The following is a 15,321-nucleotide window of genomic DNA, read 5'->3' as shown; positions in this document are numbered from 1 at the left end:
AAAAAAAAAAAAGGAAAGAAGTAGACATAGGAAGTGAAAAAATGCAGAAACCAAGTAATGTGCGCAAGTTCGTTTTTAGGGAATTATATTAATTGTAGAATTAGAAATAGTTTTTAGTTAACTTATACTAATTAGCTTTAGATTTCTCAACCTTTGGAAAAAACAGTATTACTAAATGTATTGAAAATTCCATCTTTTATTTTAATAAGAAATGATATTTTTATCAAAATCTCTTAAAATATATTTTTCTAGTTAACATTTATTTTAATTTCTATTTATTATATTTATTTGTATTATTATTTTTCTCAAATAATTTTAATTTCAGTTAGATATATTAATGTCATATCCTGACAGTGGATAGTCTCAAATGAATTCACTTTTGAAGTGTTGTATAACCAGTGCTCAAACCTCAGTTTATTTATAAAAGAAGATTATAATCCATCCTTAATGTTTTGAAAAGATAATAAAAGGAATTCAATGGGAAAATAATCTTCTTATAACTTCTGCAAATAAACTCACAGCATTTTCCGAAGGTCATGTGCATACATTATGCCTAATGTCAATCAGTAAGTCCCCAATGCACCAAACATTAAGAAACAATCCTGGTGCCATATGGAATGTTTGCACTCTGTGGGTCCAGAACAGCATGAGAAGATATATTCTACTTTTTTTTTAACTCCTTTAAAATCATTAAAAAAATTACCAAAATTATGAAGAAATAATAAGAGTGCATTCTACAGTTTATAAAGAATTGAATTTGATTAGTTTGTATCCTGAAAATTCTATTTTACAATTTCATGGTAGACAGTATTATTGTTTATACCTATTCTCTTCTCTCCCTTGGAGGGAATTTTATATTCTATCTGGAAGAACAAAACATTTGGCCATATGAATTGTTTTAGATACGAAAGATGAAAGTAAATAATAGGTGTCACCTCTGGGCACAACTTTGAACTTTGAACTTTTCCCCCCTCACTTTGAGTACCAGACTGAAGATGTGAAGCACAGCCATGGCCACATCTTAATAGAGAAGTAGTATGTTAGGCTTTTATCATTTTAAGTCACTGAGATTTTTCCTTTTTTTTTTTTTTTTTTTTTTTTTAAGATTTTTTTTTTTTTTTTTTTAGAGTGAGAGAGAGTGAGAGCAAGCACAGGCAGACAGAGTGGAAGGCAGAGTCAGAGGGAGAAGCAGGCTCCCTGCAGAGCAAGGAACCCGATGTGGGACTCGATCCCAGGACGCTGGGATCATGACCTGAGCCGAAGGCAGCTGCTTAACCAACTGAGCCACCCAGGCGTCCCGAGATTTTTCCTTTTTTAACTTAAATTCAACTAATCAACATATTGTCCATCACGAGTTTCAGATGCAGAGTTCAATAATTCATTAGTTGCATATAACATCCAAGTTCATGACATCATGTGCCCTCCTTAATGCCCATCTCCCAGCTGTCCCTCCCGCACTCAACTCCCCTTCTGCAACCCTCGGCTTGAAGGTTTTTTAAATTATTTTGCAAAACCTAAGTTTCTTTGAATCATACTCATGTTTATATATTTCATCCTTTCAACTTTTCCCTCACAGGTCTAGCATTCTCATATTCCCCACTTAGGTAATTTCTCCATGAACTCTACCTTTGTGATGTACCTAGCATTAGAAGCCATCATAGGAAACTTACATTGTTAAGATTGTTGGAATTCTGCTAATGATGATGGTGCCATAAGTCCCCCTTGAACAGTAGAAATCTCTACCAAGTAACTTATCACCCCACCCCCATATCCTAAGTGTCAGTCATTAACTGATTATTGTAGGTTTGCTACCCAAATTTGATTCTCACATCCCTGATAATTTATCTCCTATATATTTGAAAATCCTACCAAGTGAAAAGTGCTAAAATTTGTGAATTTTATACACACATACACACACACACACACATAGATATATATATTACTTCACTTAATCATTACACAACCCTATGAAGTATGTATACTGCATCTACTAAACACATTAGAGATGAGGACACTACCTGCTGGTATTTCTTTAATCCTCAACCATAATATTTTACATTACTCTGTCATAATATTCATCACAACTATACTAAGTCATTTATATCTTATGTGTTATTTTTCTGCTAGACTATGAACTTCAATTAGATAGATCCTGACAATGCTAAGTGTTCAATTACTATCTGTTGCATGCATCAGTGGATTGGGAATGCAATTAGTTAACCAAATAACACTGAGGTTTTTACGTGGTATGTGACAAGTTTGAAACTAGGTCTGAATCAGTCTGAATCAGTCATCTTTGCATATTGCTCTACTTTGGAGGCTATCCTTCCTTGAGGATTATATACTGACATAAGAAACATTCTTTCATGCTTCTGCTGTGTCATGCCCATCACAGCTGGAATCTCAGAAAGACTGAACCTACTGAATGACTCAGAACATGCTCTCTAACCATGTTTTTTCACACTTCCATTATTTTAAATGAGTATGCTCTTTTCTAGGTTTCATGTTGGAAAACATTTTATAAATATATTCATATCACTTTATCAGTAATGTATGGCAGCAAAATGACTATAAATAAAGATATGCTTCTTGAAAGAAAAAATACTTTAACCCAAATAAACTGATTTTGAAGGAAAATTGCAGACATGCCAACTACCTATTTGTAAAAATAAAAATACTCAAATTATCCTGAAAGCATACTGCAAAGGAAAGTGTATACTTTAATTTGCTTCATTTGTATAATGTCCCTTCCTGTATCATGTCTAATATAAAAGATGACAATCTAAAGATCGAACTCTGCGTATCAGATTTTTTTTTTGTGAAACCTCTGATTTTTTTTTAAACAAGTTACCATCAATTCTTAATCTCACAAGGGTCATAACCCCCTATGAGAACCAGTGAAAGCTTTTTTTTTTTTTTAAAAAGGTTTTATTTATTTGTCAGAGAGAGAGAGCGAGCACAGGCAGAGACAGAGGGAGAAGCAGGCTCCCTGCCAAGCAAGGAGCCCGATGTGGGACTCGATCCCAGGACACTGGGATCATGACCTGAGCGGAAGGCAGCTGCTTAACCAAGTGAGCCACCCAGGTGTCCCCCAAACCTCTGATTTTTAAACCTTATCACTAAGTCTTCTTTTTATGATCACAATTTACTGGTTTTTACAAGAATAAATAGCACTTGTTTTGTCATTTGTACTTGTAAATTAAAGCCTAGATTTTCAGGGTTTCTTTAATGCCTAGAGTTACATCACTAGTAAAAGCTTCACATGAGTTCTAACTATATGTAGCTTCATCCCAAATGTCACTCACAAACGTATAATATATATTGATACAGAGAAATATAACATATATCACCTATACTACATTAGAGATTTAGTTTTACTTTTAGGAAAACCAACAGGGGTAATAAAAAGGCAATCAGATTCTGCAATCTGTTATCGGGATGTATTTTCCTAAAGCCATCAGCAAACATATACATTTAATTTAGAGGCATGGGCAAGCCTCACAGTGTCAGAATACAAGTTTCATTAGACTGGTATTTCATTAATTTGTTCTCTGCAGTATCTTCAACAAAGAATATGTAGCCTATACTTAATAAATATTTCTCAAAACAATAATTTCTCAAAACTTAATAAATATTTCTCAAAACAGACACCTCAAAGCAGGTGTCTGTTTCAAAAAGCTATTATTGTTGCTATTAAACAGGTTGCTCTATACAAAAAAGGGAGAAAAAGTCTTCAAAACATTGAGTTTAACAAATATTAAAAAAAATAAAGGTGAAGATGTTTTTGAAATTCAAGATGTATCAAACTCTGTTGTAAATTTGGAACTTAAAGTGGAGTCAGAAATATCAGACTGAAGAGAACATCTAAAAGCCCACTTTTAAGTGAATACGAGGGGTGGAGGGTGGAACCTGCATTGCCTGAATATGCAGGCCAGAACTGGGATGCAGACCTACACTGGGAGAGTGAGCAATGGAAAAATGAAAGAGCAAAATAGAAAACAAAATAGAGAACAGTGCAAACTGCAGGGAGAGAATGTGGAAATTCCAAAGATTTAAAGGAACGATCTGAAACGGGATGGAAGTCAGGACAAGACATTGGAGTAGAAACAAAAAATGGTATAGAGATAAAAACAGTCTTGAAAAGACTAAGGAATGCTTAGTACAAATGATAAAAAGAACAAAGCAGATTTTGTAATTTGCCCTACTCGGGAAGCCAGGAAAGGGCAGCCGTCAAGAGTTAGATCATGAACTATCTTGTGGCCAAGCTAGGGAATTTGAACTTTATTTGGAAGACTACGGGGAGCTCTTGAAGGATTTTTAGCTGGGAAGTGACATGATTAGTTTTGTATTTTATAAAGGTCACTCTGGCAGCTGTGCAGACCGTGTAATTGAGAATGGTAATAAACTTGGAACATAGAATTTAGACTTTCCTGGAGTAATTAAATTAAACCTTCTTTAATGAACAAGAATACTATTACCCAACATTCAAATCAATATATAAAACTTAATCAATAAAAAGTACAAGAATTTCTGTTAGAGAAATCAAATCAACAGGCCTGTTAATGTAAGCAATTTCACTGTGCATTTAAAATCAGTAAAGCATATAATAAACTTGTTTTATCTTTGTCTTACCCTAACTCCAGTTCTGATTTACTGGATGCAAAATTAATATTATGAAAGGTGGTTTAAATGCTTGCATGGAATTTATTTCACAGATGTCCAAGCTCCTTGTAGTATATATGTATCCCCAACCTCATTTGAATGGTTAAGGACTTCACGGGCAAGGACCTTGAAACCTCCATGGATAGATCACTGCTTCTCGAATCTTACATTAACAAAAACAAGCTGTTCTTTCCCTGTACTTACTTTTTGAGTACGTGTGCTGTGGTTCAAAAAAAAAAAAAATGCTGCTTTAGAAAAAATGAATCTTCTGTTGACTTCATGAAATAAGATAAAACAATTATTTTTTTTTTCGAGTAATAGCTCTTCAATAGCCTTTTGATGAGCTATAAATTTAAATGTTTCAGCAATAATTCTCAGTCATAATTCATAATGTTAACAGAGGGAATAACTAAATTTGGTGCCAGAAATATTTATTTCTGGATTCTATAGCTGACAAATAATAAAATTTTGTAAAGTTAAAATGTGCAGTAGTAAAGTAAGGGTCCATGCAGATTTCAAGACATCTTAACTAGAAGCTTACCATCCTCACCTTTCCTTCAAATGTTTAAGGAAATGTGATATTGTGACACACCCCACTTGGCAAGAAACTGGGGTAATCCAGTAGCCTGGGGATTACTTATGTAAAAAATAGGAATATAGATATTACTGTGCAAGATTAATATTTTTCTATTTTTTATTTCTGTTCCTAGACAAAACAAGGATTCACTCTCATTCATGAAAATGGCTCACTTTTTCATAGACTTCTCTAATCTGTATATAAAATAAATCTAGGCTGAAAGCCCTTGAGATAAACTGGCCTCACACGCTAAACAGAAATATTATATCTGGATGCTATAATTTCACCTTATATTTATCGTTCATTGAACCAATAGTAACCTTGCGTGCTGTGTAAATAAGAATGGACCTCATGCTCCAAGCTAAGAGTTAGAATTACAGCCAAACCTTTTCTGTAGAATCGATATCTGAATTTGTTAGGGGTGCTATTAAAGATGTGGTGAGTCCTTGGCTGAATGTGGTGTTAAATAAGGCCACAGCTTGCTAATTCGTATGGCCTCGAGCAGGAAAAGCAGTAATTGTCCACTTTGAAAAATTTCTTTAGAAGTTCACATTTATGAAACTCATTGTACATTCCAATAGAAATATGGAGTAAATTGAAACTATCTTATTTTAAAATCCAGTTTGAGTCATTTTGCTTCCTTTCTCCAAAAAGAGCTTTCAATATATTATTCCATTCAGTGATAAAAGTGATGGTAGGGTAATAAAACAATTGAAACTTAATGAAAAGCTATGAGCAACTTCTCTAATGCAACAGAACATTTTCTGTTCCCAACAGCGTTCTTGTAATTTCACAAGACTGAATAAAGAATTTAATAAACACTTAAATACAAATATGTGCCATTTTAGACCTTCAATTAAATTGAACTGTGTTAATAATAAAGTAATAAAATACTCACCCATTTTACTCCTGGATACGGAATTCCAAAAAGTATATGCTATTTGAGAACACATTTTCAAACTAAAAATTTTAAACTGTGAACTCTGTGGAATCATTTGAATGATCTAAGTGGAAAGAAACAAATAAATGTGGTACCAAATTTCAGTATCTAATACGCAATAGGTAAAATTTTCTTCCTGATATTGTCTCATAGTCTCTTAAGGGAAAGGCACTTCAAAGACTCATTCCACTTTCCCAGATCCTGTGTTTATTACCAACCAACCAACAAACAAAAACAACAGTAAAACCACAATGAGGGACTTTCTTAATTTTAGAAGATAACTATTTATTCAGTAATAATTTGCAATACAACATGAATGCACAATAACATAAATAAGATACTCTTAATTATTTCTCTTGACCTCCCCTGGGGATTTTGCACCACAGAGAGTCAATGTCTTCTACAATTTTTTGGTTATAGACAGATTGAGATCAGAAACTTTGTTGCTAAATGGTGGGTAATATGGAGAGCCCAGTCCTCTTAATTGGTAGTACTAAACATGAATAATTTTTAGAGATACTAATTTATCATTCTTGCTTAAAGGACACTACCAATGTTCAGGTCCTGAACCTGCAGAGTGGATCAGGAAAGTGATACTATTATTTCTACAGTGTTCTTATTTCTGCTCAGAGACAACTATAATTGCCTTCTGGAGGTTTATAGTTTTCCTATGCCTCTTTTACTGCTAGCTTTGTACAATTTCCCCACCCTTAAAAAAAAAAAAACCCTCAAATGGCATATAGTGGATGATACCGTATATCACTAGAATTCCCTCTTCAGTACTGAAATGCTGAGATGCTAGAAGTGTTGCTTCTGATGAACTAAGTTGAAGTATTTTGAAACTTTCCATTGGAAGACTCCTCTCCAAGAACACAAACCCTCCAGAGAGCAGTATATATCAAACAAGTGGCCATAGTGTGGAGTAAAGGGATAAAACCCCTTACCTCAAATGTAGATTATGAAGAGGATCAGGTGAGATCTTTGTTAAAACTGCATCAGAGTTCAGTGCCTACCTTTGCCCAATATTTATTTCTTTCTTCACTCCCAGTATACCTCTTGCATGTGAATCCTCAGCTTCCTCCCAGGGAACTGAGATCTGCAACAAGCTGGGCCAGGCCTGGTCTAGGGAAGCAAACTCTAAAATGGGACTTGGGAGTTAGATCACTTACTGGCTGGATGATAATGAGGACCACATTAGAAGTGACAGGGATGGCCCTGAAAACCTTTGGCATCCTGAAATAATGTATTTTCAAAAAGTTTTCACAATAGTAGACTGAAAGGATTCCAATGCAAAGAATGCACTGATAGGCTTTACAAGGGCAAAACTAAAGTAGTAATTCTAAATACAGTAGAAGTTCGCGGCACTAGCTGAGTAGAATTAACGCATCAAAGACTGGCAAAGAAAATCTGAAGGTGACTAACTGCCAACTAAAGGTGAAGTATGAAAACAAGGAGACTACTTTGGCAATATATAAAGGACAGTTACATCCTATAGAAGGAAGTTTGAGAAGTCTAAAGATTGGAGTAGCAGATTTCCACAAAGGGTTGAATCCTAAACCTTATCAAGCAAGACTAAGATGGAATTCAAGTGGGTTTATCCACTCGCCCAATCTCTGTCTTTTGATTAGCACATTTAAACCATTTGCATTTTAGGTAATTACTAATCTGTTAGCACTTAAGTCTACCTTTTTAAAAAAAATTTGCTTCTGTTTGTTTCCTTTCATTGCCTTTCTCTTATTTCTCCTTTTTTTTTTTTTTTTTTTTTTTTTTTTTTTAATTTCTTCCTTCCTGTGGGTTACTGGAGCTTCTCCTGCACCCATCTGTTTGAACTTTGATTTATTTATGAGGTGTTTGGTGTATTTCTCTGTGTGGTTTTGTCTAGTGTCTCTGAGCATTGAAGTATTGACTTATTGCACATGTGACTTATTGCAGACTCCTGATATCTACAGTTCACACTTCAAGTGAAGTGTGAAAATGAGGTAAATAAAAATACTACTGTTTTGAGTGTCATATGATGTTTTCCTCATAGAATATAATTTATAATAAATGCATGAGGAAAAGTAATAGGCTACTGTATATATAAATACCTCTGTTTTCCCATTGTTCATTTTTCCTTCCTGATGCTTCAAGTTTCTTTCTTTTATCATTTCATTTTTGCTTGAAGAATTCCTTATAGCCAGTCTTTAAAGATAGTCCTGGTAAACACAGATTCTTTTTAGTCTCCTTTGCCTGAGAATATCTTTATTTCTTCTCCATTTTTGAATAATAGTTTTAGTGGCTATAAAAGGCACAGTTGACAGTTCCTTTTTTGCAGAGTTTGAAAAACACTGTGTAACTTCCTTCTTGCCCCCTTGGTTTGGATGACAAATCCAAAGTCATGTGAATTTGTTTTCAGGCAGTGCATCGTTTCCCTTAACTGTTTTCAGGACTTTGTCTTTATTTTTCAAAAGTTTAATTACAGTGTGTGTTGGCATGATTTTCTTTGGGTTTACCCTGTTTGGGGTTACTTAGCTTCTTAAATCTTTAGATTTGTGTCCTTTGCCAAATTTGGGAAGTTTTCAGCCATTGTTTCTTTTAACACTCTTTTAGCCTCACTCTTTCTCTCCTCTGGGACTCATGATATAAATGTTGGATCTTTTGTTCTTCCACGGGTCCCTAAAGCCCTGTCCTTTTTTTTTTTTTTTTCTTCCCCATTTTACTCTCCTCTTTGCTATTCAGATTGGATAGATTTTTGATTTATCCTCTAATTCACTATTCTACTCTTTGTCATCTTCACTTTCCTACAGAACTCACTTGGCAAGATGTTTTTTTGTTTTTTTTTAAACTATGTTAGTGGATTTTTTTAGTTCCTTAAGTTTCAATTGTAGCTTTCTTTCTTTCTTTCTTTCTTTCTTTCTTTCTTTCTTTCTTTTTGTAGCTTTTCTGTAAAGTCTACTTGCTAAAATGTTTTTTTTTAATTTTTCAAGACAATTTTAATTATTATAGAAAAAATTCTCTTTAGTCTTCTTTAAAATACTTGTGAGATACCATCAATATAATTCATCTCAGGGTTTGCATCAACTCACCCAAGCTGTTATTTTCTTGGTTCTTGACATGACAGGTGATTTTGTATTTATACTGGACATCTTTTCCATGATTTTAGGAGACCCAGGGTCCTATTTAAATATTTAAGTGGATGTCACCCTGTTTAAGTTTAGTGGGCAGGTCCTCACCTACATTAGTATGCTGTGGTTCTAATGACAGTTTAATTTTCAGAGCCTTTACAGTGTTATTTTCTCTTTGGTATCTGATGCTGCTGGTATTCTCACTTCTCACTGATGTCTGCTGGTGCTGCCTACCGAGGTTGAAGGGGTTTCCATAGGTTGAGTAATCATTTGTTCCTTGATGGTAAAGATAATCTCAGGACTTGGGGCCTAAGAGACTTCCTAGACTTGGATGCTTGCTTTTAAGTGTCCATCTTGCTGATACTTCCCACCCATCTCACTCCCTCTGAGTGTGAGAGGGAAGTTCCAGGCCCACAGAGACTAAGAGACTTTCTGGGCCAAGCCAGCTTCTGTGACTGAGTACCTCCTCCCACTCCATCAACCTATGTATATGTCTCTCAGCACAAAAGGGAATCCTCAAGCTTGGTGAACAAGAGTGCTTCTTTGACCATTTATCTTTAGTAGCTCTCCCCCACCAATCCTCCTTTCAGGTAGTGTTAGCTCACCTAATGTCAGAGGGATTCCTGTTCCATCTAAAGGATGGATGAGTCTACCTGAGCTGCCTTTTGTTCCTATGCCAGGGATCAGACAGGGATGGGAAGACCTGGGAGAAATAGCTCTAAATCATTGTATACAGACTGAGAGGGCTCCACTAATGCTCAGTTAAAGAGAGTATCCTTTTTTTTTTTTTTTAAGAGAAAGAAGGATTTCCTTGCCTAGGAAAAGATAGTCTTATTAATTACCCTGAAAACATGAAATATGGGGGCCTTGTATGTAAAATAAAAGATACCTCTTGGTTTTATGCAGCAATTGATGCCATATAAAAGTGCTTTACAAAACTTTTCTATACCTCATCCTCAGAGAAGCCAAGAAAGATGGCCAAATATTGGAGTGAAAGTGGTTGTCATCTAAGGAAATGCAAAAAACTTTTATTCCAAGTTAACGCAAGATTTAAAGTTCTTTGTGATGCAATTTTCCGCATTCTAAGCCTTCAGATGTTCCCAGGTCTATCTCTGGAGTTTGGCCAAAGACATGATTAGCTATTGTCAATGTCTAATAATAGTCGTCCATCTGTCTTCTCTCATCCTAGTGACAAGGAAAAAACCAAACTGCAACTGAATAAGCAGCACTGCAACGGTGCCCAGTGAGACTCAGAGTCCCTGATGATGTGGAGGAAAACAAACAAACAAGGAGAAAACTACCTTGGCCATGGGGAGACCTGAGAAATCAGGACTATGTGAGCCAGATGACAGAAGACAGAGGATTAAAGGACATCTGTGTCTGTATCAAAAACAGATATTGCTGTGCCAAAGCTACGGTTCTGCTGAAAACGACTGTTATTTGCCTAGTGTGCTTATTAATGCTTCAAATGAAAAAGCCCAGTTGCTAATCCTAAACTAAGATGAGACCAGTATGGTATTTGAAAATGGGTCAGAAAATTTAGAGTGTAAACAGGGCTTAGATCTTGAAACTTGCTATTCAGCTTCTGCGTGCCGCTACTCAGGCCACCAGCTGGCATGCAGCAGGCTCTTTTATATCCCCAGCAAGTGAGAGAATCAAATTCAACCAGACTTCATTGAACCATCATCTGCATGATCATCGCCTGCATAGGACTAAGAAATAGACAGGTGAGGTTTCTTGAACACTCTCTTTAGGCAACTTTGGAAGATAAGAGAGTAAAGAAAAAGAATATATTCTACCTGGAAATCTAGGGAGTAACATAAATATCCATCTGCCTGAGATAGTTTATAGAATGTCTCTGCCAATGGAATGGTCAAGGTAACCTTGGACTTTATTCCAGTTCAGTAGTTTCTGGCTCTTCAGCAAAACAGAAGATGAGGCAGGGCTCAAACTTAAGAATGCCGAGCCAGCCATTCTGTGAGGCTTACCCTGAAATCTCTCTGGAGAAACACCACCTGTTCATGTCCGCCTGGCACTGGATGCTTGTTAGATCTCTGCCTTCCTTGTTTATCATATGCAATTGATGTTTTCCTCAAAGTCATGGCAAGACTGTCTGTACTGAGGTGATAGATGTACAACTACCTTATAACAATCAGTCTAGACTAGTGTTTTGAAATAGTCCCTGATGAATATGCCAACATTCATGTTGAACTCACAATATTTCTTTATATTCCTATAATGAGAAGTGACTTCCCTGGAGCCAATATTTCTATAATTTTCCCAAGTTTCTCTGGTTCTCTTGGGGATATGAGCCATAAAGATTAGAAGCCAGTGCATTGGGCCTGTAACTGCTGGCCAGAAGCCTGAGATTGTACACACTGCCAGCCAGCTTACTCAGGGCCAGCTGGCAGGCTGGGATGTGGGGACAGATGCATCTTATAAATGGACATCTGTGGAAAGGCTGCACTCCAGGCCTTCCAGGCTGGCAAAGGATCAAAGGGACCATTCTTCTTCCTTGATGATGGGAAGTACAACCTAACCAAAGATGTGATATCCAGTTGGCAGAGGAAAGGCTGAGATATTAAATGGATCGAAATTGCAATCTCTCCACCCCATAACTTTCACAGGAAAAAGGAAAAATCCTACTAGAATAGTGATTTTTTTTTTTTTTTGCTTTTCCTTCATCTATAAAATCAAGTAATAATGAGCTGCAGGGAGGAATTAAAAAACAACTTTTTGTTTTGTGTAGTTCTCCAAAGAGCAAATGTTATATATCTGTATTTACATCCATTGCATATGTTGATATATATACATGTGTTTGTATATATAAATGAATATATGCACAGGTGTATATACATATGATATGCACATACACGTGTATGCACATACCTACATATGCATACATATATGTTTGTGTATGTGTGTATGTGTAGAGAAAGAGAATATATGTTCTTAAAATTTCCGAGAAAATCCCAGTTTATTTTAGGTCTTAAGTTTTAAACATGTCTGAGCAATACCTGGTAAATGACTTGGTGGGACAGGACTCAAAAGTCTTTCATGAGAAACTGATTATATTCCTATGAGAAATTAGTCTTAGTAGAGCAAACTGTCAAGAAGACAACTAGGCTCCATAAAAAGCCCTAGTCTGGGGCGCCTGGGTGGCTCAGTGGGTTAAAGCCTCTGCCTCCGCCTCAGGTCATAATCCCAGGGTCCTGGGATCGAGCCCCGCATCGGGCTCTCTGCTTAGCGGGGAGCCTGCTTCCTCCTCTCTCTCTCTCTCTGCCTACCTGTGATCTCTGTCAAATAAATAAATAAAATCTTAAAAAAAAAAAAGCCCTAGTCCATTGTTTCCACAGACATGGACTCTGTCAACATGTGTAGGTATACAAATACACACACAGAGTAACCTGTAATAAGTTATGAAATATGATGGATTAAACAAAGACATTCTGATTCTCTTTCTACAGCATTTCATAGAGGTTTTCATAAGTGTGTGTGTGGGTGTGTGTATAATAAATGTCCATGATGAGACTATTAGTATGTCATGTTCCCCGGATTTTTTCTGATCAAGAATATGTCACAGAACAACATTTAGCAAATGCTGAAATAATAAATGGAGGATGGACTGAGTCTTATTTATGGCATGAAGTTTAAGAACGAAACATGTCTCTGGACTCTGTCTTATAAGAACTCCTGTCTGAGTACAAATCACAGGAGGAAGAAGCATTGAGGGAAGAAATGGAGTAGACACTGAATTGTTCACAGAGCGTTGTGACATTGTAACATAAAGAATGCCATGAATACTGCTGGGACCTAGATTGTTGGGGTTTCTGTGCTTCCCTATGGAGCACAGCTCCACTTCAGGACAATGAAGTCTCCAGAGAACTTGCTCTCCTTAGCACCTGGGAACTCCAGTACATCAGCAGAATGCCTAGAGAAAGCTGACAGCTTACAACAGCATTGGTGTCTATGCCAACCAAACACTTGGATGTCCAAGACCATACAGTTGGGCCTAGATGCAATGATTCCTGGAAGACCTCTTGGTCCTCAGCAGGAGTCCTGGTGCATTAAAGAAAGAAGCAGAAATAGTAGTAAGCAGTTGGGATGGTGCCTAGGAACACACAGTGTCTAAAAGATGTACCAGCTAGAAATCTTCCCTGTAAGCAGTGAAAGCGTGAAACTTCCTGACTAATGTCGGTAATACCCGGTGGGTGGAATGCTATCTAGCCACAGGGTCAGTGACTATAGGAGAGGGTGCTGCCTGTCAAAAATAGCAGCATTCAGAAGCAGAAGCAACAGCCCACAGCAGATGCTGAAAGCACAACCAGGCCCTGGTGCCCAGCGAAGTGGGTCTTTTCCAAGCAGATACAGAATTTAATTTGTTGTACAATATAAATTGCCTCCTGTTTGTGCTCTGAACTACTTTGGGTTCTCTGTTAGTGGGATAACTTAACAGATAGGATTAACATTTTATATATCAAACTCTAAAGAATGTTTTTTTTTCTTACAGTGAAATTTTATTTCTTACAATGTAATATCAATAATATGACTTGATATAGAAATTTGGGGTATAAGGAAAAGTTATAAAATATATCTGGCATATTGATATAGACATTGGATGAGTACAGAAGTCTGAGCAACTGAAAAATCAATGTTGGTACAGCTGATAATAATATAATTCTGCCTGAAAGATTTCTATTTGTAATGCATATAAAGAGGGATATTCCTCTAGAGAAGTAATATTTGGCAATAGCATAGTATATGTAAGTTTTCTTACTTTAAACAGTTGTATATATTTTCAAGAATTTTGTTATTTGGCCACATTAGAATATGTTTGGGATAGGAAAGTAGGCATGCATTCATGCATCCAAAAAACATTTCAAATATTAATTTAGAGCTTACTATATCTGAAGCTATCTGCTTTTCCCTGAGGAGAAAAAGAGTGATACAGAGTCCATGCAAGGCAGACCCTCAAAGATGAGCAGAGCTGTCAAACTGGAAGAGAGGGAAGGACACATAAGGAAGCCACAGTGATGTGTGCTGATAGGTTCCACAGTCGATATATGTATAGATTATTCTGAGATTATACATGGAGGAAAAACTAATCTTGTCAAGGGTAATAGGAAAGGTATCAGAGCAAGGTGACATTAATGCTGAGCCCTGAAGGGTAATTAGAAATCTTGACAGCAGAGAATGTGAATGTAAAGTAGGCCAAGCAGTGGGAACATTGCATAAAAGGCCTAGTTTGTCAAAGGGCACAAGATATCCAGGGAATCCTAAATAGATAAATAAGACCGGAACATAGGCTTTGTCCAAAAAGGACAGAGGGAGGAGGAGTGAACATTACATTATAGTAAATGAGGAGCAGGATAAATTTAAAGTTATATTTAAATTAAGCAGAGAAACCAGTTAAGGGATTACCATCAAATGCCAGGTAAGAAATAGTGAAGGGAAGGGGTGACGGAAGATAGTGGAGATGTGTTAGAGACAGAATCTAGATATATTGATGAAGTAGAATATGACAATGATATGACTAATTGATGGCTTGGGGATAATGAAGAGGGAGTCATGATGACCTCCAAGGTTTAGCTGGATCACTAGAACAACTCCCTTAACAACTCAGGGGCACCTGGGTGGTGCAGTCAATTACGCAACTGACTCTTGGTTTCAGCTCAGGTCATGATCTCAGGGCTGTGCGGCTGGGCTCTGTGCTTGGTGCATCAGAGAGAGAGTCTCTCTCCCCTTCTCTCCCTCTTCCTTTTGCCCCTCCTGCTCACTCTCTCTAAAATAAAAACAAATCTTAAGAAAACACTAAAAACAAGGTGTAAACTCTAAGGAAGAATACATTTGAAAGAGAAATATGAGCTCTGTTTTGGACATACTATGCTTGATATTTGCTGATTCATTCCCCTTGGTTTCACTAATTAAGATCTCAAGAACTGAGATCCTTAATCCATGAGGATTGTACCAGAAAAATAGATTTTGAAATCAATTGACCCATACACATATACAGTCTTTGAAGACACAGACACAGAGGA

This window comes from Mustela nigripes, chromosome 9 (assembly GCF_022355385.1).
Source record: "Mustela nigripes isolate SB6536 chromosome 9, MUSNIG.SB6536, whole genome shotgun sequence".
In the NCBI taxonomy this organism is placed as follows: Eukaryota; Metazoa; Chordata; class Mammalia; order Carnivora; family Mustelidae; genus Mustela; species Mustela nigripes.
Note: the sequence above shows the minus strand (reverse complement) of the source record.